Source organism: Elephas maximus, chromosome 5 (assembly GCF_024166365.1).
Source record: "Elephas maximus indicus isolate mEleMax1 chromosome 5, mEleMax1 primary haplotype, whole genome shotgun sequence".
Classification (NCBI taxonomy): domain Eukaryota; kingdom Metazoa; phylum Chordata; class Mammalia; order Proboscidea; family Elephantidae; genus Elephas; species Elephas maximus.
Window position 1 is genome coordinate 27,849,084 of NC_064823.1, and position 24,769 is coordinate 27,873,852.

General features: G+C 39.4%; 1 protein-coding gene and 1 pseudogene across 1 annotated transcript in view; both read left to right on the forward strand.

Moving 5' to 3' along the window:
• LOC126077503 (rho GTPase-activating protein 20-like) overlaps positions 1-24,769 on the forward strand; it is a 474,291-nt gene that overhangs the window by 78,131 nt on the left and 371,391 nt on the right. The window lies entirely within an intron of this gene.
• Positions 7,245-13,764, forward strand: LOC126076829 (mitotic spindle assembly checkpoint protein MAD2A-like; annotated as a pseudogene).

Sequence of the window (24,769 nt, forward strand, 5' to 3'; positions counted from 1 at the left end):
GGTATTCAATAAAGCCCTCTCTTACTGCTTACCTCTTCCTGTCTCAATATTAACCTCGCCACAGGCGACTTGAACCCGTGATTTGTGATAACAGTAGTAATCTCTACGGAAGCAGATCGCCACATCCTCCTCCCATAGAGCAGCTCCTATGCTCAAACCACCAGCCTTTTGGTGAACAGCCTAGCACTCAACCACTGGGCCACCAGGGCTCCTGTACCACCAGGACCTTCAAAAGAAGGATAACAGCTCTATACTGTCATTCAACAATCCATTCTGAAGTATTCCATATATATGAATACCTTTGAAACTACTAAGTTCATTTTTCCTTCATTACAAGTGTTTTAGATCAGGCGTGGCAAACTTTTTTGAAAAGAGCCAGATGAAACACAAATTATGCTTTGCAGGCCATATAGATCTCTGTTGATGTTCTTCAGGGTTTTTTTGTTTGTTTGTTTTGCAACCCTTAAAAAAAAAAAAAAATTCTTATCTTGTGAGCCAAAGAGGCCAGCAGAGTTGGCTCACAGGACTTACTTTGCATAGCCCTGTTTTAAAAGGTTTAAATGAAACAACTTTTTACCTGGATTTTTTTTTTTTTTTTTAAAACAGAGACACCTTGACTGAATCTTTTTAAAGGCATTATTTCACATGTCAACAGTGCCATCTTTCGGCTCTAGGAACTATTTTTGTACGAACATAAAATCAGTTTTTTTTTTTTTCAACGTAATCTTTAAAAAAAACAAGAGCATCATGTAGCATGGTTTCAAATATACCCAATCTAAAAAGGAGACGAAGTTAGGACCCTCGATCCTACTATTCTGTCTTTCACTGACTAGATGGTGAACACCTTAGACAAACTATATATCCTCCCTGAACCTTGGTTTTCTCATCTATAAGATAGTTCAACAAGGTCATTAATTAAGGTTTTTTTTTTTTTTTAAATTCCAGTTGATTTTTTCCAAATTTTTATGAGTATATCTATGTTTTTAACACTCTTTCACAGAATATGCACACGCTGGTGGCGTGGTGATTAAGAGCTATGGCTGCTAACAAAAAAAGTCGGCAGGTGGAATCCACCAGGCGCTCGGTGGAAACCCTGCGGGGCAGTTCTACTCTGTCTTACAAGGTCACTATGAGTCAGAATCCACTCGACTGCAAGGGGTATGGAGTTTTTTTTTTTTTTTTTTAATATGGAATATTGTTTGGGTGCTAACCAAAAAATCGGCAGTTTGAACCCACCAGCCACCCTGCAGGAGAAAGATGTGGTTGTCAGCTTCTGTAAAGATTACAGCCTTGGAAATCCTATGGGACAGTTCTACTCTGTCCTTTAGGGTTGCTACGAGTCAGAACCTACTCAATGCCAGTAGGTTTTTTTTTCTTTAATATGAAAATAGGCCTATTTATGACACACTTTTTTGTAGTTATCTTTTTTTATGAATATGAGTTCGTTTTGTTATATGTTGTGTTTGAATTTTCTTCAGAAAAAAAAATCTTAATTTATACATCACCCTGTCCAAATAGCGACCACCCTCAACAACACTCATTGGAAAAATTTTACTGAACTGAATAAAAGTAAACTCAAGTAACTGAAAACAATTTTTTAAAAACATTCTGTAAAGATAAGTCTGCACGCTTTGGTTAAGTTGGGGTCAAGGCCAAACTGAGCATCCAAAAGTTAATGGAGAAGAAGCACCTCCCAAACCTCTACCATCCTGTTACTGGGGTGATGGCTTAGAAGTAGTACGGGCTCAGAGTCTGGGCAGCTCTTTCTAACTTGCTCATGCTTTGACCAATACTATCTCCTATTGCACACTCGGCACCTTGGGTTTATCTGCATTACTATTTCATTTTTCATTCATATCTGTCATCAACTCTTGTTTCAAAATGCCTTTCTCTGATATATCACTTCTTATTTAGCCTTTCTGGCATCCACCTAGTCGAGATGCTCAACTTCCTAGCCCTGCATTATGAAAATAGCCATCATAGTCTATTGCTTTTCAAAGAGTGCTCTGAGAATTTGCATCAGTTGGGATGCTGGTTAAACATGCTACCTCCTAAGCTCCATCCTGTAGAATACCACTGTTCAGCAGAAAGATAACATGAGTGGCATGTATAATTTTAAATGTCCCTGAAGTCACGTTAAAGATTTAAAGGAAAACAGATTAATTTTAATAACACATTTTATTTAATCCAATTTATGTCAGAGATTCATTTCAATATACATACAAACCAAACAAACCCAGTGCCATCAAGTCGAATCCGACTAATAGTGACCCTATAGGACACAGTAGAACTGCCCCACAGAGTTTCCAAGGAGCACCTGGTGGATTCGAATTGCCGATCTTTTGGCTAACAACCTTAGCACTCAACTACTACGCCACCAATATATATAATCCATTAAAAAACATAGGAATACATGATCCTTTATATTCTTTTTTCTGTATGTCTTTGAAATGTTATGGATGTATTTTACACTAGGAGCACATCCCAGTTCAGACAAGCACATTTCAAGTGCTCAAGAGCCACATGTGGCTAGTGGCTAGTCTACTGGACTGAATCAAACTGGACGAGAAGGGAATATAAGCCAGGAATTTGCATATTTAGCAAGACACCCACGGGATTCTTCTACTTAATTTTGAGAACAACCATTCTAGGCTGTCCTGTGCACAATCCTTTCTACCAACATTATTGAACTGGACTTGAAACAATGTCGCTTTCCTGGTCTCACTTGCTTGGTGGCAATCCAGTCAGCCTCTAACTCATGGCAACCCCGGGCACCATAGAGCAAAGGCCTTTCTTCCTGGTCTGTCTTGGTCTGGAAAGCGCTACTGAAACCTGTTCAGCATCACAGCAACACACAAGCCTCCGCTGACAGATGGTGGTGTCTACACGTGAGGTGCACTGACCAGGAATTGAACCTGTGTCTCCTGTATGGAAGGTGAGAATTCTGCCACCACTAAGACCCTAGAAATCTCTGGTGCCTCCAGCTCAATCAACTCAGATGAGCATTCAAAGCTCGCTAAAAGTGACATAACCTCATCCACCCAACATACTCTCCCACTAGGAAATGTATTAGGTTCTACCATGAAGCTACCATGAGGCAAATATTCAGACATTCATCTATGCAGCACATATTCGTGGAGCACCCACTAAATGCCACCATGGATCCTACACAAAAATAGGGAATATATAACACAAATCCTGATGAAGCAAGTAATATAAGATGCTATGAGAATACATAAGAGAGGACTTCATACAGTCTGAGGAGTCAAAGAAAGTTTTTCTAATAGTAACATTTACATTAAGAAGGGGTGTGAGTATAATTAGGAATCTGACCATCAAAAAGAAATTTCTAGACATGATGAAAAGCCCTTATTCTGAAAGAATAATGAAGCAGAGAGGTTAGGAAAGTAATCTGAAAGGAGGATGTGGAGGTAGGCAGAAGGCTGAAAAAGCCTAAGTGGCAAAAATTCTGTTGTTCTTTGTTTTTTTTCTTGCATGTATATTGAAATAAAACAAGACTACAAACTTCTCAAAAGGTAGACTATCGCTTCTATGCGTTATTTTTTACTTATATCTTCTCCTAGAGTACAAAGAAAATATTCAATAAACACTTCCTCCAGGCACGGAAACAAACAAACAAACAAAAGCCAAACCCACTGCCTTCGAGTCAATTCCAACTCATAGTGACCCTGTGGTTAATGCCTGAAAATTCTGTTAATTTCTAGAATCTCCAAGTTACACTAACAATTATTTGTATTTTCTGATAATTTAAAAATCATACTATCATGAAACACAAAGAAGTCTTTCCTGAGGTGCTGAGTTTTAACATAAAGTTAGTTCCTTCGAAACAGGCAATTTTTCTATGGGGAAAGGTGGGCACCAAGCCTTACCATCATGATGTGAGAATGCAGGCCCCAGCTGAACTCCCTGGGAACCCTGTTTGCCTAGTGGTTAAGTGCTAACCACTGCTAACCAAAATGTCGGCAGTTTGAATCTACCAGGTGCTCCTTGGAAACTCTATGGGGCAGTTCTACTCAGTCCTATAGGGTGGCTAGGAGTCAGGTTTTGTAAACGGAGCTCCCAGTGGAAGGGGTGAAGGACATCCAGCTTCCTTGCCTCTTACTCACTTCCCCTGACATCACTGTTCTTCACATCAAAACTGGTGATTAAAAAACTCAAAAGAGACTAAATGATGTAAGATTTTACTGGGTGAACTCAGCCTATTATCCATTCTACTCGTAGTTTGCTCTTCAAACTGATTGAAATACGCTATTTCACTGTGTGAAAGGCTCCCAAAATTCCTGCCCTTCTCTCCCACAAGAGCACACCCTGTAGAAACAATCCCTACACTGACAGCACTGGGGCAGAAGCTGTGATTCTGAGGGGATATCACTTTAAAGGGGTTTTTATCACTTTCAAGATTAGGTCAAAAGGGAGATTATGTGAATGGATCTGATCTAAAAGCCAGCCCTGATCTGACTTGAGTCCTTAAAACTCCAGGACTTTCCTGAAGTCACAGAACTTGGAAGTGAGAAGGCCTATGGAAGGGTGGCCTCCAGCAAACAATTAGCAAGACAAGAGGGACCTCAGTTGTACAAGGGAAGGGAAATTAATTCTGCCAACAACCAGAAAATGTGGAAGAGAACTCCATATGTCAGATGAAACCTAATCAGCAGACACCTTGATTTCAGCCTTGTGAGACTCTAAGCAGAGAAAGCAGCTACGCCACGCCTTCTGAGTGAGGAAACTGAGATAATAAATGGGTGTTGTTTTAAGCCGTTGAAATTATGCTCATTTGTTATGTATCGATAAAAAATCTAATACACACACTCAGGCATTTCTCACATAATTAAAGAACATAGCATGTCTGCTGGATAGTCTTTCAGACTTCATTTTACAAATAATTTCCTTCTTAATGACAAACTTAAAATGTCCGATGTCTCCTTAACACTCCTCACTGTAACATAAAGAAAACTGTTGCCATGAGGTGGATTCCAACTCATAGCGACCCTGCAGGACAAACCAGAACTATCCCATAGGATTTCTCCAAGGAGCAGCCTGTGTATTTGAGTTGCTGACCTTTTGGTTAGCAGCAGAGCTCTGAACCACTGTACCACCAGGGCTCCCACCCTAACTATTGAATTTGTGAGTCAAATTCACCTTCAGCGTTGAAGGGTCTTTTTGGTGATGTGACCTTAGTTCTGACAAACCACCAAAGGATGGGAGGGTGAACCAAGCACATTTTGCCCAGTGAGACACAGCCCCTGCCACCCCAGGCTCTGCTCCGCTGCTTTTCATGGGGCCCTGAGCTCAAGACGGATATGGACATGGAAGACAAAAGTGGATTTGGGTTCATTCTTTCAATTCCTAATCCAATTTCTTTGGGGAAAAAAACTTGATAGCAGATTTAGCGATCGAGAAATAAATGCTGTACTGTATTGGGCAAATCTGCTGCAAAAGATCTCTTTAAAGTGTTAAAAAGCTAAGATACCACTTTTTTTTTTTATTGTGCTTTCAGTGAGAGTTTACCAACCAAGTCAGTCTCTCATACAAAAACTTATACACCTTGCTATATACTCCTAGTTGTTCTCCCTCTAATTAGGCAGCACACTCCCTCCCTCCACTGTCTGTTTCCTGTCCATTCCCCCAGCTTCTCATACCCTCTGCCCCCTCATCTACCCTCCAGACAGGAACCACCCACATAGTCTCATGTGTCTACTTGATCCAAGATGCTCACTCATCACCAGTATCATTTTCTATCCCATAGTCCAGTCCAAACCCTAACTAAAGAGTTGGCTTTGGGAAAGGTTCCTATCCTGGGGTAACAGAAGGTCTGGGGATCATGACCTCTGGGGTCCTTCTCGTGCCAGTCAGACCATTCAGTCTGGTCTTTCTATAAGAATTTGGGGTCTGCATCCCCCTGCTCTGCTGCTCCCTAAGAAGTTCTCTGTTGTGTTCCCTGTCAAGGCAGTCATCAGTTGTAGCTGGGTACCATCTAGTCCTTCTGGTCTCAGGCTGATGCAGTCTCTGCTTTCTCAGGCCCTTTCTGGCCCTTGGGCTCATAATTACCTTATGTCTTTGGTTGTCTTCATTCTCCTTTATTCCAGGTGAGTTGAGACCAACTGTTGCATCTTGGATGGCTGCTTGCTAGCATTTCAGACGCCAGACACCACTCTCCAAAGTGGGATGCTGAATGTTTTCTTAACAGATTTTATTATGCCAATTGACTTAGATGTCCCCTGAAATCATAGTCCCCAAACCCCCACCCCTGCTATGCTGGCCTTCCAAGCGTTGTTTATTCAGGAAACGTTGCAAAGACCAAGGTGCAGCTGACCCAAGCCATATTATTTTCAATAGCCTAAAATGCATACGAAAACTGTACAATGACTAAGGAAGACCCAAGAATTGCTGCATTCAAGTTAAAGTGTTGGTGAAGAATATTGAATATACCACTGACTACGAAAAGTATGAACAAATCTGTCTTGGAAGAACATATCCAGAGTGCCCCTTCCAAACGAGGATGGTGAGACTTGTCTTAAGGATTTTGGACATGCTGTCAGGAGGGACCAGTCCCTGGAGAAGGATATTGGAATTAGTAAAGTACAGGGTTAGGGAAGAAGAGGAAGAACCCTAACAAGATGGATTGACACAGTGGCTTCAATAATGGCCTCAAATATAGGAACAATCGTGGGGATAGCACAAGATCTGCCAGTGTTTCCTTCTGTCATGCACAGGGTCACTATGAGTCTGAACCAACTGGAAGGCACCCTAACAACATGGGCACCAGGCTCTAGAAGGCAGTGGCTTGGCTGCTCGGCGTGCACTTGCTTCTGGATAAATTTCCACCATGCATCTGCTACTGGGCAACATGAACAAGTATGAAGATCTATGGTGCCACTTTAGGTGCAGCTGGTAGGCAGTTTACATTAGTTTGAAAATACCTTTAAACTCAAAATTGTGCTCCTTGCTCGCTCAGTCCATAGGCGTAGTAAGCGGACGTAAAAATAGGAATTGCCCATCTTCTCCACCCTGCCCCATCGAGTCGATCACGAGGAGAATCTATCAGCCAAGGAGCAAAAACCCACACACATAACTGAAACCCCAGTAACAAGGCCAGGTCTCCGGACCGCGCCTGCGCATTTAGCCAGCTCTGGAGAAGGCGAGGGAGGGAGGGCGGAGAGAAAGGCCAGGGCGCCGCTGCGTGGGCGGGACCAGGCGATTCCTCGCGCCTGCGCGAAGGGCAAGACGGCGGGCTGCGGCGTAACGTTTGAAACGAGTGGCGGGGAAGCGCTGCGGGATCCGCGGCAGTCGGTGTTTGCCCGGTGTAAGCCGCGCCTTCGTCTGTGGTCCGAGCCATGGCGCTGCAGCTCACCCAGGAGCAGGGTGTTACCCTCCGCGAAAGCGCCGAAATCGTGGCCGAGTTCTTCTCTAAGTCCTCTTGGTGCGGGCCAAGGTTGGGGAGAACCAAGCCCAGGCCGTCCCGTAGGCCCCCGGCTCGGCCTCGGAGGCGGGGAGCCGGGATGGGCCGGAGCGGCCCTGAATCCGAGCCCTCGCGGCCCCGCGCGGTCTGCCTGCCCCGAGGAATCGGCGGAGAGGCGGATGCCGGCGCCTAGCCCCGGACGCGTTGCTAATGGTGGAGGAGAGGGCTGGGCGCTGCGGGGGCCGCTTCGCGGTGCAGCGGCTTCACCTGGAGCGGCTCTTTGGTCGGACTCCGCAGCCCCCTGAGACCTGGTACGACTGAGCGGAGACCCAGTGTGTGTTTTGACCCAGCCCCTGCCCGGCGTTGGTTCTGAGGCAGGGCACAGTTCATGAGACTTTGTTTGGATAGCATTGTCCCGGACCAGGCCAGCTGTGTACGCGACTTCTACCAGAGCCTGGCAGGATATGAGGGGAGAAAAGGAGGAAAAAGAGGAGAAGCTTGTCTCGAGCAGCTGACCAGTCGGTCCAAGCCTGTTTTGTGTTTTATAACCATGTAATCTGAATTTAGTCTTGGATTACAATGAGGCGAAATGTGGCAGTGGTGGGTTAATGCATTTTGGCGTTTAATTTGTCCTTTATTGCCACGTGAACGCATATATTGCTTTCTTTTACCCAGAAGCAAGATTTTATGGACATTTAATGCCACTTTGTACAGACATACTCTGCCTTGAGTAAGACAAGCGAACCTGTGTTTCAGCATTTACAGTTTTACACCATTAATGAAACCATAACCAGATTAAAAAAAAAAATACATAGCCACATCTAAATATGGTTTATTTTCTGTAACTACAAATGATAATGACTTTAACGTTTCTTTTGCTTTCCGCCTTTGGCATTAACAGCATTTTATATCAGCATGGCATATATCCATCTGAAACCTTTACCTGAGTGCAAAAATATGGACTCACCTTGCTTGTGACTGCTGATCCTGAACTCATCAAATACCTAAATAATGTGGTGGATCAACTAAAAGGTATTTAATAATTGAAAGCACTTTGAGTTTTGCAGCCATTTTTGTATCCACATTGCCTGTCATCTTGGTCGTTTTTCAGCTTCCTATATAGAAGTGTGAAACACACTGCCTTCTGAAATATACAGTGGTTTTCAATTGGGAGGAAGCACAGAGTGTATAAATTAAATCCTTTTCCACCACATTCTGAGGTGGCTGAGTATTTTGATGTTAGGAATATGATATGGCTTGATAAATGTCTCCATCAACTCCCTTAGAATGATTTTTGCTGTAATTCAAAAGTTCATATGGACAAATGGTACAAGTCAGAACTTAACATAATTATGATAGTGTTTGAGAAAACGACTACTGTACATTGCTAACATGATGCTTTCTCTGTAGCCGCTGAGATTTTAAAGTTAGCGTTAGAGAAACATCAAGGAAAATAAAATTGTATTAAACCTGCATACTAAACTTGGGTTTCTGGGACTAAACTTAAAAAAAAAAAAAAAATCCTAAGTAAGAGGACACCCATTTTTTTAGGTTTTTCCCTATGTCTTTCTTTTTAATCTGCTTGTGACTGAGTCTCTTTTACCTGAAACCTCAATTTTCTCTTTCGCTCAAGAAATTGCTTTATTACCTGTCGCACCAGTACTGTTCTCCATGTATTTTTTTCCTTCTAGAATTTCTGATAGTTTCCCTTTCGTGTTTCAACTTACGTTTCTCCCCATTTGTTCTTCCAAAATAGTAGTTTGTCTTTTAGGAGTGGCCATCCTTTTTCTTTTGAATTTTTAAATTCAAAAATTGTTTTTGTATTGTTGTTTCAGAATTTTTTCATGTTCAGTTGTAGCTTCATTTTTTAGTTTTTATTTTTTACCTTTTCTGTTTTAATATGCCGTTCTGATAATGGCCGTCTGACCTTCGTTAGCTTGATACCGCTATGAAGCTACATTATCCTCTAGATAAGGTAGTAACATTTCCCTGCCATTAATATCTACATGAGTAAAATCCCTAGATACTTGTGCAGGTCTGCATGGAAGGATCTCAAGCAATGGTGAAAAGACAAGGAAAGGAAGATAGGAGTACAGAGTTTCTCAGCCTCAAAGAAGTTAAATGCTTTAGTAGGTCAGTGCTATCAGAATAGCAAGATTGGGCGACTGTTGGGGGTGTGGTAGTAGATATCAGTCTCAGGTGCAAGCAGGAAGCATGTCATTAGGAGTAACCTCCCTCTCCCAAAGTTGCATCCAAAGTTACGGATCAGAGTGTTAGGGCTAAATCTCCTATTGCCGTTCATAGGGCTACACCCAGGTGAATTGGCCTAGAACCTCCATAGATCTGTATGTATAGATCTGTGTCTTCATCTCAATTTGGTGGAGAAGCAAGCATTGCCTGAGCCGCTGGTTCATTGGATTATCGCTTTCGAGACCACTCAAATGAAATTCCACCTCACATGTATCTGGACTTCCTATTTAGCTTGTTCCCTCTTTTATTTTTATTAAAATTGAGGAATTATTCTTTGAGGCAAATTGTTTATCTGTTTTGAATCCCGTTGCTTTTAGTGTCCTCAGGGATTTTACACTACTTTTGTCCTATTTTTGATTTCTGTTTTGATTGGGATTCTTCCCAATGACATCACGTCTCCAATTTTCAAAGAAGAAAAATTGCTGCCTACCCGAAATCCCCTTCAAATGACCACCCATTCTCCTTTTAAAAGCTAAACCTTTGATGGCAAGTTGTTGATATATGCCAGGAGTCCAGCTGGTGGTCTGTTTTTGTACTGCTTGCAAACAGAACAGACACCTAGGAGGCCCACATAATTTGAAATATTTACTGATGACTAAATGATTTTCTGTTTCTTGACGGAAAACTTTGCTGTCTCCTGTATATGCTATATCAGTTTTCAAGGTTACCTCAGAGCTCAATCTGAGGCCCTCCTCTCACTTTATAATCTCTCTAGATGATCTCTGACATGTTCTGATAAACTTTGTGTAGTTGACTCTTTATATCTAACCCAAATCTCTCCTAACTCCAAACCTATATACCCAATGGCTTTCCTACGTAACTACCCCAGAGATACTTCCGACTCATCATATTGAAAACTAAATTTAAGATTCTGTGCAAAAGTGCTCCACTTTCAATTCACTTTCCTAGCACTGAATGGCTCAACCATCCAACCTGCGATACAAGCCAAAAATTTGGGAGGTATTCCTGACTTGTTTCTCTTCCTTACCCCCATAGCTAATCCAGTAAGTTTTGATAAATTTCACCATGAAATCCCTTGAATCTGTCTACTTCTCCATTTCTACCAATATATCCTCCTACATGCTTTAATGATCTCATCTTGCTTAAACTACTAAATGAACTGATTAGTGTCTAAAAACCAAAAATCCAAACCCGTTGCCGTTGCATCGATTCCAACTCATACTGACCCTATAGGACAGACTAGAACGGCCCGTAGGTTTCCAAGGAACAGCTGCTGAATTTGAACTGCCAACCCTTTGTTAAACAACCTTTTGGTAAGGGAGTAAGGGATCTACAGTAATGTCTAGATCCTCTGTAACCCATTTTCAAAGTGATACTTTTGAAATGTAAATCTGATTATATCACGTCCTATTTCAAACACAGTGATGACTTCCCTGGTTCTTGAGATACAATTTCATTTGGCCCACCTGGCCTTGTATGGTCTGGCTCCTGTTTATCTTTCCTGCAGTTGTACTGGCTTTCTTTCAGTCCTATAGTCACCTGCTGTCACCCTCAAGTACTTAAGGCCTTTACCTTCTTCCCTTTCCTTTTGCATATTTAATACTGTTTCACCCTCAGAGCTAAGCTGAAGCCTTCCCTGTCCTCCCTGATTGGGGCAGTTTTTCCTGTTTAAATGCTCTTCATTGTACCATTTCTCCTTCACAGCAGTCACTGCAGTTGTAATTTCACATTTCTTGGTGTGGTGATTAAATCAATTCCCATCTCCTACGCTCCTACCTTGGTTGTGGCTGAAAATCTCTCTTGCTCACTGTATCCTCAGCAGCGAGTACTGTACTTTGTAGAAATCCTGAGAATTTGAAAAGAGGAGCTGGATTATTGATGTGATAAGTTTTCTGAGCAGGAGGGAGGGGATACAAAATACCAGTGGCAGGAATTGGCCGAGGTGAGGACGAGAGACCTGAGAAGGTAAGAGTTGCTTTGCAATGCAGTGGACCAAAAAAGATGCCCTGTTATGTGTTACAGAATGGTTATACAAATGTTCTGCTCAGAAACTGGTGGTAGTCATCTCAAATATTGAAAGCAGTGAGGTCCTTGAAAGCTGGCAGTTTGATATTGAGTGTGAGAAGACTGCAAAAGATGACAGGTAAGTAAGAAATGATTTTTGCTCTGATAAGCCTTTTCCAAAAACTTGTTTTCATTATGAAATGAGTTCTGAATGTATTGAACTAGTTTCACGTAAAGTAAATTGCATAAAGTGTTTCTGTCAGTTTAATTTAATCTTCAATCTCCTGTGGAAAAGAATTGTGCTCAGTTTAGCGCATCATGGATTTGTGTAGATGGTATTCTCTAAGCTAATGCCCTTAGTTTATAGCATCGAGTTCTAAATTTTCATGTTTATGGTACTGTATTCAGAACTCTACAAGACACACTAGATGGGATTTCAGGAATGTACTTATATCTAAGGGGTTTTCTTAGACTCTTCCCCAACTAAAGATGTGACTCTGCTTTATTTCCTTCAATGTCATGAACTTGGTAAGACATGTTCATGACCTAAACGTCATAAGTGACTGAGGGCTCCAGCCTCCTGGATGGAAATGCCGATCATTCTCTGGTGATGTCTAGCATTGTCTGGGACATGCTTATCTGCCAACTCTTAACCATAGTTATGTCTCATAATGAAATGTACTTTGCTCCTGAAGCCTTCAGTTTGTTCAGGAAATTTTTAGATGATAAAAATAATTTGACATACAACTTTAACGTTTTATTTGAGGCACTTGGGAGTTAGACTTTAGGCATTTCTAAAATCCCAAATGATATTGCTGATTAAATATTTTTGATCCTTCCTGTTATTTTAAGAGATGCTGAACTTTTCCTAACTTAAAGAGGTTGGCAAATTTTCTAGTCATGTGATAATAAATGATATGATGCTGATCTTAATAGATGACTGAAAGGATAAATGAAATAAATAAGGATATTAAAATTATGTCTTCTAGGCTGTAGGTCCTAAGATACTTTTATTCATTTTTTTTTAAACTCTTCTTATTGCATTACACATTTGATTTCAGAAGCACTTAAGCAGGTAAATACTCTTGGTTACTGAGAAAGTTTTAAATAACTTGTTGAAACCTGAAATACATGAATAGATTTGGTTTCTTCCTAGTGCAGCCAGAGCAGAGTCTCAGAAAACTATCCAAGATGAGATCCGTTCAGTGATCAGACAGATCACGGCTACAGTAACATTTCTGCCGCTGTTGGAAGTTTCCTGTGAGTATTTACACAGCTTCTCATTCATTTAAAGTTGTAATGGGGAAAAGGCTAAACTACTGTTCAAGAATCACCCTTTATTCAGTTTTTTGTTAATTGTCAGTATCATGTGATATAAACAGGAGAAAAAGCATTGTAAAGCAAAAAGTAAAGATTGGGGTATTGCAGGCAAAAAAAAAGAAAACTTTTACAATACCCATTCTGGTGTAATTCCCTTTGCTATTTTCTATGTGTTAAGATTTTAGCAGTAAAATTGTGTTTTGTTCTTCAAATTTAGTTATTGTTTCATTTTTCAGGTATTTACTGAATGCCTATTATATGCCAGGCAGTGGTCTGGGTACTGAAACATAAGAGTGAACAAACCAAGATGTTAGCTCTCCTGTGGATTACATTGATTACATTCCTTTTTTTCCCATGTGATGATACACTTATAATATTTTTGATGATTTTCTGTTTAAAAAAAAAAAAAGTCCTATAGTTTTCGTAAGATATGATAGGAGATTGCAGTATTTTCTGTATTAAAATTTATTTTCGTTGAGGAAAAGATACTATCTAATGATTAGAGGCCAAGCTATCCTGTCTGAACGCTATGGGTGGTTCAAAAGGTGAGAGAGACAGGGAAGGTTGTTTTACATTTGAAAACATGGTGTACTTTAATGTATTTTTATCCCCAATTTAGGTTCATTTGATGTACTGATTTACACAGATAAAGATTTGGTTGTACATGAGAAATGGGAAGAATCAGGACCACAGTTCATTATCAGTTCTGAGGAAGTCTGTCTTCGTTCATTCACTACTACAATCCACAAAGTGAATAGCATGATGGCCTACAAAACTCCTGTCAATGACTGAGGGATGAGCTGAGAAAAGTAGTGTACTTGCAATTTTCAAATGTGTTTTCCTGAAAGGAAGTCAACTACAAGTTGGTATGTTTTATTTTGCTGGTTAATTTTTAGGTGGGGAAACAACATTATACCCTCCTGAAGTGTGCATCATCCATTTTTTGTACCTGTTTAATGTTCCAAGGAGTTGACATCATGAATTTGAGGAGATGATGGCTTTATCCCCCATTAATGTATTTGGCTAAATAAAAATAGATGAGCACAAAAGCATATTGCACGTTGTCCAAAAGGGAATCAGTGTTCTAATGTCAGTTCTTTTGAAGGTGGCAACAGTAGTTGGAAAAACTTTAACTATAAAGCTAAATAAGTACCTAAATCAGACATTTTGGTCAAGTAGCTTGAGTCAGAATATAGGTAGGGTGATATTTAATTGTAAATTACAGCAAAAGAAACCTGAATATTCAGAATCTTTGTTTAGATCCTGAAAATAACTAATATAATCCATAAGTCAAGAAATATTCAGGTCTGTCCAGCATTTTTTCAGATCTAGAGTTCCCATGTTGAAAAAATTTCCAATTATTTGACTTTATATAACTTTACCTAGGAAGTTTTGAATGTTTCTACTGTTTAATTTCCTGTGATAGAGAACTCTTTGAAAATGTCCTTTTATGTTTGATAAAATCAAGCTTTTAATGACAATGGTGAAATAAAGTTAAATTTGTGTGTTTTAAATTTGTCTTAAAATGTTTTGATACTGGTGTTAAATGGTAGCTAGAATGGGTTTAGTATTGGAAATGATTTTTTTGTGTCACCTAGGCTATAGGTCCAAAGCATACAAAGACGAGGAAATCTTGAGGTACCTTGAATCTATTGTGTTTGGTTATACCACTTTAATCTCATAATAATCGACTTAAAATAAACATTGATTGTTTGTATAACAAGAGATATGCCTTTTGGAATTAGTTCAGTTTAGCAAATGTTGGATTGTAGTACCTTTAGGAGTTCCTGGGTGGTGCAAAAAATCAAGCACTGGACTAGTAACGAAAAGTTTGGTGGTTCAAACTCACCTACAGGCAACTGATAACTAAGGCCTGGCAATCTGCTTTCAAAATTTCAGAGCCTTGAAAAATATGGAACGGTTCTACTGTGTGCACGATGGGTTGCCATGAGGTAAAATCAACTCGAGGGCAACTAACAATAACAACAAAGTGCCTTTCTACACTCTTAGCCTTACCTTCTTGACTTATGTGACAGATTTCTCACTATATCCTTAATACGGCCTTTTTTTTACTCTCAGCTTCGTCATCTTTATATACTTATACAGCTCGCTTATCCCTGTGCCTGCATTAATACTATCATCAGGTGTGTTCTATCTAGTTCTCACCTATTTTTCCAAGGTCAATTTATTGCAAACTTCAAAGAAATCTTTTATAATCTATTCTTAATCTCATCTCTTTTGTAGTAAGTAAATTTATTAGGTAGCTACAATGTCCATTGGACACTGTTCTCATTTAACTTTCACTTCTAAGTGAATACACATAGCCTGTATTCATTTATTCAAAAATTACATGTTGAGCATCTATTAATGTGCAAAAATACTATGTTGAAAGTATCAGGATGAATGAAACAACGTTCTGGCCTTTCTGAAGCTTAAAACCTTAGTAGGCAAAGGAAAATATATTGCAGAGGATCATAAAGTAGCCACACATGTCATTTATTATGTATTTCTTTGTCTTCATTACTTCACTTGATGAATCATATCTTTTTGACCCAATTGCATACTTTTTAAAAACGAAGTGCATTGTTTTATATTCCTTCATCTCAGTGCTTGGCAAATAGATGCTACTCTTTGATGGTGGTTGTAGTGAATGCTGTTAAGGAAGCCCATACCCTAAGGAGCTGTTGAAGCTACCTAAATGAGGCCCAGGTGGCTAGAAAGGGTTACCCACAAGTCTTTTCTTGAATAAGAAAAGTAATAGTGCAGAAATGGAAGTGATTTTGAATTAGGTATAATGAAAAGTCTCTAGGTATCCAAACAACATACAGTGTAACACAAAGTGGACACTCTTAAAATTAAAGCATTTCTTTGAATTCTTGGATAGTTCATAACCTCTAACATTTGAAATATAGGTTGAGAAGGAAAGCAGAAATAGAACCTTGGAATAGATAAGGAGAAATGAAAATTCTGGTTGTATTTTTAGGAAATATGTTTGAAAATCTTTAAAGAAAGCAAGGACTGTTTAGCCTTCAAGAAGCATTGAATGCCTATGTAGTAAACAATGGAAATGGTAAATAAGATGTGGTTCTTCCCCAAAAGAGCTCACATATTACCGATTACACTAAAATTTCAGGCATTCATGTCTTTATTTGGCGAATTAAATGATCTTGTTTTAATTTGTGATTTAGTATAGCACTGACTTCTTTTTCCTTTAAGAGACATCTCCAGAAATTAATGCTGTGAATTTTAATGTTTCTCATTGAAAATAGTTTTAATGATAGGAGCTTCTGTCCTGTGGTCTATAGCTGCAACTCTGTCGTACCAATTCTGCATCAGGTAAGCTCTTGTTTTGAAAATAAAAGCTAGTTTAGGGAAGGTTTAATGGAAGAGTGTTAACCGCATAAGGAATCAAAGGCTGAAAACCTGAGAAGTAGGGCAGCTTTAGAGTCCTCAGTGACAGCAACTGTGGATTCTCTATCTCTATGTAATAAATAGACCTTTCCCCAAATGCCCTTGCTTGATGGATTCAAGAACAATGTCAATGGAAAGCTTTGTTTGTCTTTCAGTTTGAGAATTAAGAATGTAAAACTGAAATCACATTTTCAAAGGTTCAACATATACTTCAGTCACTTCATCTCAGCTAATAACTGTTAACAGATTTAAATTTTCCAATTTTACATTTGCATGACACTGTTTACTGTTGTAGGGTTCTAAAGACCAGGCTACGTATCAGTTAAGAAATAAACATGTTGGAATTGAATAGGAGTCAAGCTACGAGCTTTATTGTTAAAGCGAGATTAGAAAACAGCTTCGGTCTATGACTCCAGCTGGACTTGTTCCAACCTGTTTCTACCCCTTTAGGCGTACCTTAGGGGAAGACATTTAAAGCAAACAGCTTGTAAGGTTTGTGACAGGTTTCTACACCATTTTAAACAGAGACATGAAGATTCCAAGAGTCCGGTGGGCCTCTAGACCTGGCCTAGACTCTGGTTCAGTTTTGCTTACCATAGGTAGAGGAATGAAAACATGTTCCGGTTGAGCCCATCAAAGTCTGAAATAGAGCCCAGAAGGGACTGAGCTGCACCTGGCCTCCAGGATCCTTCTCCTAGTGTCTTCAGTCTGAGAAGACAAGCCTTCGTGGGAATGTCCAAGCAAAGGTATAACAATCTCACGTATTAGGTGGCTTTTGCTGCATAGTAAAGAGCCATGCGGTATGAATAACCTCTTGTTCTCACAAGTCTACAGGTTAGCTGAAGTTGTTGTGTTCCACATACCTCATTCTACCATCAGAGGGGCAGTGACTAGGTAAGACTGTTAAGGCTTGACTTCAGAACCTTCACACTGATGTTTTTCCCACATTCCGCTAATGAAAGCAAGACTCATGGCCATGCCAAATATCAGTCGGCAGGGGATGATACATGGAGATGAGGGAGGGGAAACATGAAAGCAATCTGATAAATCAGGGGTTGACAGACTTTTTCTATAAAGATAGTAAATAGTTCAGGCTATGTAGGCATCTGGTTTCTGTTGCACCTAGTCAAGTTTGCCGTTGTATCTCAAAAGCACATGTAGACAATACATAAAGAAGTGAGCCTCGCTGTATTCCAATCAAAAAAACCAAGTGATGGGCAGGATTTGGCCCAATGGTTGTCGTTTGTCTGTAGTAGATCATAGTTTCTTCTTTGGTCACAAATATTAAAACCCCTCCCTACTTCTGAGGATTCCATTTTGTGACATTTATTTAAGGCTCACATGTAAAACAATATCATTTGTTATCTCCATCCTTAGCATCTGAAATCATATGGGAAGTCTCCCTATTTTATCTTAATTCCATATTCTCTGAAGCACAAATGAAGGACAAAATTCTTCAAGGTATTTGTTGCCCAGGACACCCCATAGTAAATTTTGATTAGAAAACTTGGGAAGTGACTTCTATGCCATGTTGTTGTTGTTAGGTGCCAACAAGTCGGTTCCAACTCATAGCGACCCTGTGAATGACAGAATGAAACACTGCCCAGTCCTGAGCCATCTTTACAATCGTTGTTATGCTTGAGCTTATTGTTGCAGCCACTGTGTCAATCCACCTCCTTAAGGGTCTTCCTCTTTTCCGCTGACCCTGTACTCTGCCATGCATGGTGTCCTTCTCCAGGGTCTATCCCTCCTGACAACATGTCCACAGTATGTAAGAATGCAAAGAATGGGAATTCTGTGCCATACAATTGTGTAAAAAGAGACTCAGCACAGCGTAACTGCTCTATATCTACATATCTCTATATCTTCTTTTCACTAAAGTCGAACGCTTGACAAATGTTTATTCTTTTTATTATTAGAGTGTACCTAAGTTTCTTATGGAAACCCTGGTGGCATAGTGGTTAAGAGCTACGGCTGCTAACCAGAAGTCTGAATCCACCAGGTGCTCCTTGGAAACTCTGTGGGGCAGTTGTACCCTGCCCTCTAGAGTCGCTATGAGTCAGAACCCAGATGGCAATGGGTTTGGTTTATTTTTTAAAGTTTCTTATGTTTATTAACCTCCCATATATTTTTAGAATATAGACCACCCATAAAATATTGGCACAATAAGATATCCTCATAGACATTTTTTTCTTCACCTTTATGTTTTCATTTGGAAACCCTGGTGTCGTAGTGGTTAAAAGTTCAGCTGTTCACCAAAAGGTCGGCAGTTCAAATCTACCAAGTAAGTTCTCCTTGGAAATCCTCTGGGGTAGTTCTACTCTGTCTTGTAGGGCCTCTGTGAGTCGAAATTGGCTCGATAGCAATGGGTTTGGTTATTTTTTTAGTTTTCATTTGGTTGCTTAGTATCTAAAATTTATTGTAATTACTAAACATGAAAAATCTGAATATCTGTAGTAATGCTACGTTGTAACTTTTATATTTTCCACCAGATGCCACTAATGCTGTGATGTTCATATTAAGATGAATTTTTTTTTTTTACTTTTTTGATTATAATATTGAACTCTATAAATTAGAGATAATTTGAAAATTATAAAAATATGAAGACATTGGAAAAAACACATTTAGCATCTATTATTTGCTAGGCACTTTATGTGAATTATTTAATTCTCACAAGAACAATTTGAGTTACTTTTTAAAAGTACTGATTCACCTTCTAGGAAATGGAGGCTCAGAGAATTCAAGGTACTTACCAAGGCCTTTCTTTAAATAAATGGTGGTGCTGGGATTCAAAATCAGGTAAGCCTGTCTTCCAGACCCACTCACATTCTACTCTATTACCAACTTCCTCCTCTCCCCCCAAGCGTGGGCAACTATGGAAGCATGGAGACTAGTTAGGAAGCTACTGAAGCCGTCAAGGAGGGAGACAGTGAATGTTTGGATGAGGGTAGTAATGGTGGAGGTGGTTAGGAGAGGTTGCTGATAGCCCTTACTGATGGATGGGATGTGGCTATGAGAAAGAGGAATCAAAGATGCCACCTAAATTTTTGGCGTGGCAATCAGGTGAATGGTGTGTGGTATCATCAACAGAGAACACTTGGTCTGGGCATACTGGAGGGAAGAAAAAAGTATTCTGTTTTGAATAAAATTTTTGATTGAAGTTGAAAGGAGATGTATGTCAAGTGGACAGTTGAATATTTAATGAGTTTGGGGTTCAAAAACTGAGGAGCTAGAGATTTGTGAATCATCAGAGCCTAAACTCACCTGCAGAAAAAGACAGCAAAGAGACAAATGCTGAAGACTGAGTACTACAACACACCAATGTTTAGACAGAGCAGACTCTTACTTTTTCGTATAGCTGGGAGTTGTTTGGACAATCTTGGCTATCCTATATTTTGTAATGTTAATATGGTTTTTTAGTCTGTGCATTTGACTGTAGGAGGTCCTACATTTTTAGAGAACATTGACTATTAGAACATGTGCAGAAAAGGTAGCAGGGCTGATGAGGAGTTTGGAAGAACTGCCACATGCAAAACATTAACTGGTAATACCTGTAAAATTGAAGACTTAAGGTGTAAGCGTGGATAGTGTGGTTATTGTTGTTAGCTGCCATTGGCTTCCGACTCATGGTGACCCTATACACGATGGAATGAAATGCCACCTGGTCTGTGCCATTTCCTCACGATCAAATGTAAATCTGATCATTGTAATCCATGGGGTTCTCCTTGGTTGATTTTTGGAAGTAGATCACAGACCTTTCTTCCTACTTGGTCTTACTCTGGAAGCTCCAATGAAAACTGTTCAGTATCATAGTAACATGCAGTCTTCAACTGGCAGATGGGTGGTGACTGTAGTTACTGTCAAGTGTAGTGATGATCATGTTGGGCAAGGATAGGATTCATTTTCTTTGGCATTCTAGGACAGAACCAGAACTGATTGGAAACGATACTAGATTTATTTGCTCAGTTATAAAGTAGAATTTTATAGCAATGAGTGTTGGGAAACAGTGGTAATTGCCAATATTTAATTCTGAGCTCTCTTTCTCTTCCTGAAAATGTTCATACATATCATAAGGAGGTTGTACACTTTCCTTTTTTGATGGAAGCTTGAATTAAATGACTTGTGAGTTTCTTCCCACCTCAAGGATACTGTGAATCCATAAAGGACAGTCATAATAAAGAGGGTAGATTTACAACTGGTAGACCTTTCTACTGGAATAAAAGATAAGTAGGTGAATCATCCGTGAGTTCAGTCAGTTGGGAATAGGACAGGTAGTACAAACTGAGTGATAGGACTCCTTGCTCCTCTGACAAATCTAATTTCCAATAAAGTGAAATTTCCTAATACATTTATGTGAGAATATTCAATCAACAGTTATCAATTTTCTCTTTCGGATACAGGTTGACATTGCTGTTATTGGAATATAAATAGACTCAAACACACTGTTGCTCTCATACTTGAAGTGGTTTTTCATACATTCCGCATTGCCAAATACTTTTTATTTCACTTAAAAATTTTGTTGATTTCTAGGTTTATTCAGAGTTGTTCTGTTTTAAAAAAGTATCATTTATTTTAAAGAAAGTGCTATTTTTAAGAGAAAATTTAGTCCAAATAAGTGTATTTAAATCCCAATAAATTTTTACTTATCTCATGAGATGGGTCTGTATCTTCTTTCTTGTTTTTTTTTCTGCTGGTAGTCATTCTAATTAAAAGTGCTTTATTATAAACATTTTTTTGTTGTTGTCAGCATCTAATCTTTATTGTTACTCATTTATGTATATCATACATCGGCCTCCAGAGTAACAGAGAACTTTTATTTGTGATAGGACTCTCTGGCCTTGTATTATTTAGGCTATGTTTATGTTTAAGTGATGTCTGCTTTTCTATTAACTGAAATTTTTTACAAACATATGTTCAAATATTTATATATTCCTTTTATTAAATGTATAATAAATACTGTAGAATTTGAAATAATAGTGTATAAATGAAAAGTAATCACTTGTATAATAAATACTGTAAAATTTTAAATAATAGTGTATAAATGAAAAAGTAATCACTTGTATAATAAATACTGTAAAATTTTAAATAATAGTGTATAAATGAAAAAGTAATCACTTTTAATGGCTTAGCATAGTCTTTGAAACAGTTTTCTATAGAAATATGTATATATACTAAGCATATAATGTAGGTGTGTGTGTGTATGTGTATATATATATATATATATATACACATACACACACACCAATCTATCTTGGAAGAAGTACAACCAGAACGCTCCTTAGAAGGAAGGATGATGAGACTGCATCTTACGTATTTTGGACATGTTGTCAGGAGGGATCAGACTTGGAGAAGGACATCCTGCGTGGTAAAGTAGAGGGTCAGTGAAAAGGAGGAAGACTCTCAACAAGATGGACTGAGACAGTGGCTTCAACAATGGGATCATGTATAACAATGATTGTGAGGATGGTGCAGGACCGGCAGTGTTTCGTTCTGTGGTACACACAGTTGCTATGAGTCAGAACCGACTCCACAGCACCTAATAACAAGAACAACATATATATGTAGATGTTGTTGTTGCCAGGTGCCATCCAGAACAAAACACTGCCTGATCCTGCACCATCCTCCCATGTTTGCTAGGTTTGAGCCCACTGTTGTAGCTACTGTGTCAGCCCATCTCGTTGAGAGTCTTCCTCTCTTTCACTAACCTGCTACTTTAAGAAGCACAATGTCCTTCTCCAGAGACTAGTCCCTCCTGATAACATGTCCAAAGTATATAAGACAAAGTCTGGCCATACTTCTTCCAAGACAGGTTTGTTCATTCTCTGGCAGTCCATGGTATATTCAATATTCTTCACCAACACCGTAATTCAAAGGCATCAATTCTTCTCTGGTCTTCCCTATTCACTGTCCAGCTTTCTCATGTATATGAGACAACTGAAGAGACCATAAAAAAGACATGGTGTGGAACAATTAGTTACTTTTGTGTATGGCCTTTCTAGCCATGGTCTTGTGACTCCCAGCCAGGTGATTGTGTGATAGGGTAATTGTGCCCTATGAAGTGGGCTCATCAGTTTTGCCTTAAAAGACCCAATTTCAGAACAGTGAAGAGGAGCCTACTACTAAGGAAGGAGATACCCAGCAGCAGAGACCCCGGCAGCAGGAGACAGCATAGTGAGCTTTGTGGCCCATGAAGTGAGCAAGTTGAGTGCCTTTGGGCAGAGACTGAGGGCCCAGGAAAGGTGTGCCTGTGAGTACAGCTAGGAAGAGGCTATCCTGATGCAAGAACTGTATCTTGACTGTTCTGAGCCTGAATTGTAACTGTTACTTCCCTAATAAAGCCAATAATTGTGAAAATTGACTGTGAGTTCTTTGCGGCCCTTGCAGTGACTTATCAAACCCAGTACAGAGTGCTGTGGAAAGAATGGTTGGTGTCAAAACTGGTAAAGATGGCAGAGAAAGGAGGCATTTCTGACCCCCACCTCATAGGAATCAGCCTTGCACTGTTGATGTTGGTAGCCCTTCCCACTTGTGGAGTCTGAGGAGGTCAGACGCTCCCCCAAGCTGCTTCTGCACATGTCTTGGGTCAGGTGCACCTTAGTCTTCAAAATGACATCTTTGTTTTTTAACACTATAAAGAGGTCTTTTGCAGCAAATTTCCCCAATGCAATATGTCATTTGATTTCTTGACTGCTGCTTCCATGGGCGTTGATTGTGGATCCAAGTGAAATGAAATCCTTGACAACTTCAATCTTTTGCCCCTTTATCATGATGCTGCTTATTGGTCTAGTTGCGAGGATTTGTATTTTCTTTATGTTAAGGTGTAACCCATACTGAAGGCTGTAGTCTTTGATCTTCGTAAGTACGTGCTTCAGGTTCTCTTTGCTTTCTGCAGGCAAGTTTGCATCATCCGCATATCGAAGTTTGTTGATGAGTTTTCCTCCAATCCTGAGGCCATGTTCTTCATATAGTCCAGCTTCTCGAATTATTTTCTCGGCATAGAGCTTGAATAGGTGTGGTGAAAGATACAACCCTGAGGCAGAACTTTCCTGATTTTAAACCATGTGGTATCCCCTTGCTCTGTTCAAACGACTGCCTCTTGGTCTATGTACAGGTTCCTCATGAGCACAACTAATTATTCTGGGATTTCCATTCTTTGCAATGTTATCCATAATTAGTTAGGACCGACAGGGTCGAATACTTTTGAATAGTCAATAATACACAAGTAAACATCCTTCTGGCATTCACTGCTTTCAGCCAAGATCCATCTGACATCAGCAATGACATCCCCCTTTCCACACCCTCTTCTGAATCCGGCTTGAATTTCTGGCAGTTCCTTTTTGATGTAATGCTGCAGCCATTTTTTAATTTTCATTGGCAAAATTTTACTTGCATGTTTTTCATGATATTATTTGATAATTTTCACATTCTGTTGGATCATCTTTCTTTGGAATGGGCACAAATACACATAAATATGTTTTATTGGATCTTGTTAAATATATTCTCCCTGTGCTTCGTTTTTCATTTAATACTATACAGTGAAGTATTTAGTACTTTTAACCTTTTTATTATATAACTATTTTTGTAATAAACATTTCCAATTTTTATGATAAAAAGTATTCAAATATTACAGTGGAGTTTAATGTGAAAATTAAAATTTCACCTTCTACCTTTCTCTCTTCACTGAATTAACGTGATAGTCCGATCCACAACTTGATCATGGAGATGACACAGGACCGAGCAGCCTTTCTTTCCATTGTGCATGGGGTTGCCATGATTTGGGGGTTGATTCCACAGCAGCAAACTATAACAACAGTTTCTTATGCATGCTTCTACATGGAAGTGATTATGTATTATATATTTACACATACATATAAATAGGTTCATACAAAAGATGTAATTTCCCAACTTGGTATTTTCAATTAATATATTTTTTCGGTATAAATTTGCATGTATCGGTCTTTCTAAGACTCTTCTGTAGTATTCCATTAATTTATTTAATGAATCCCCTCTTGATGGCACTTAAGTCACCTTAACTTTCTCGCTTTTCCAAAATAATGCTGAAGAGCGTGTCTTTGCGCATGTGTCACGCTTTAGTCAGAAGCGGAATTGTGGGGTCAATGGGTAAGTAACTGGTCCACAGCCAAGGAAAATCCTCTTCTGACTCCCTGAGAAGCCTATCAAAAAGAGTGTTTCCCCAGCTTTTCCCAATGGCTCTTAATTTTTATGTCCTTTAGAAGCTGAGTTTCTAGAACAAATTGGTGTTCCTCTAGTGTGCTTTACAAATTTTGAACTTATTTTATTGGATTACTTCATGTTTACACTCTCCAAACCCTAGTGGTATAGTGGTTGAGTGCTACGGCTGCTAACCAAGAGGTCGGCAGTTCGAATCTGCCAGGCACTCCT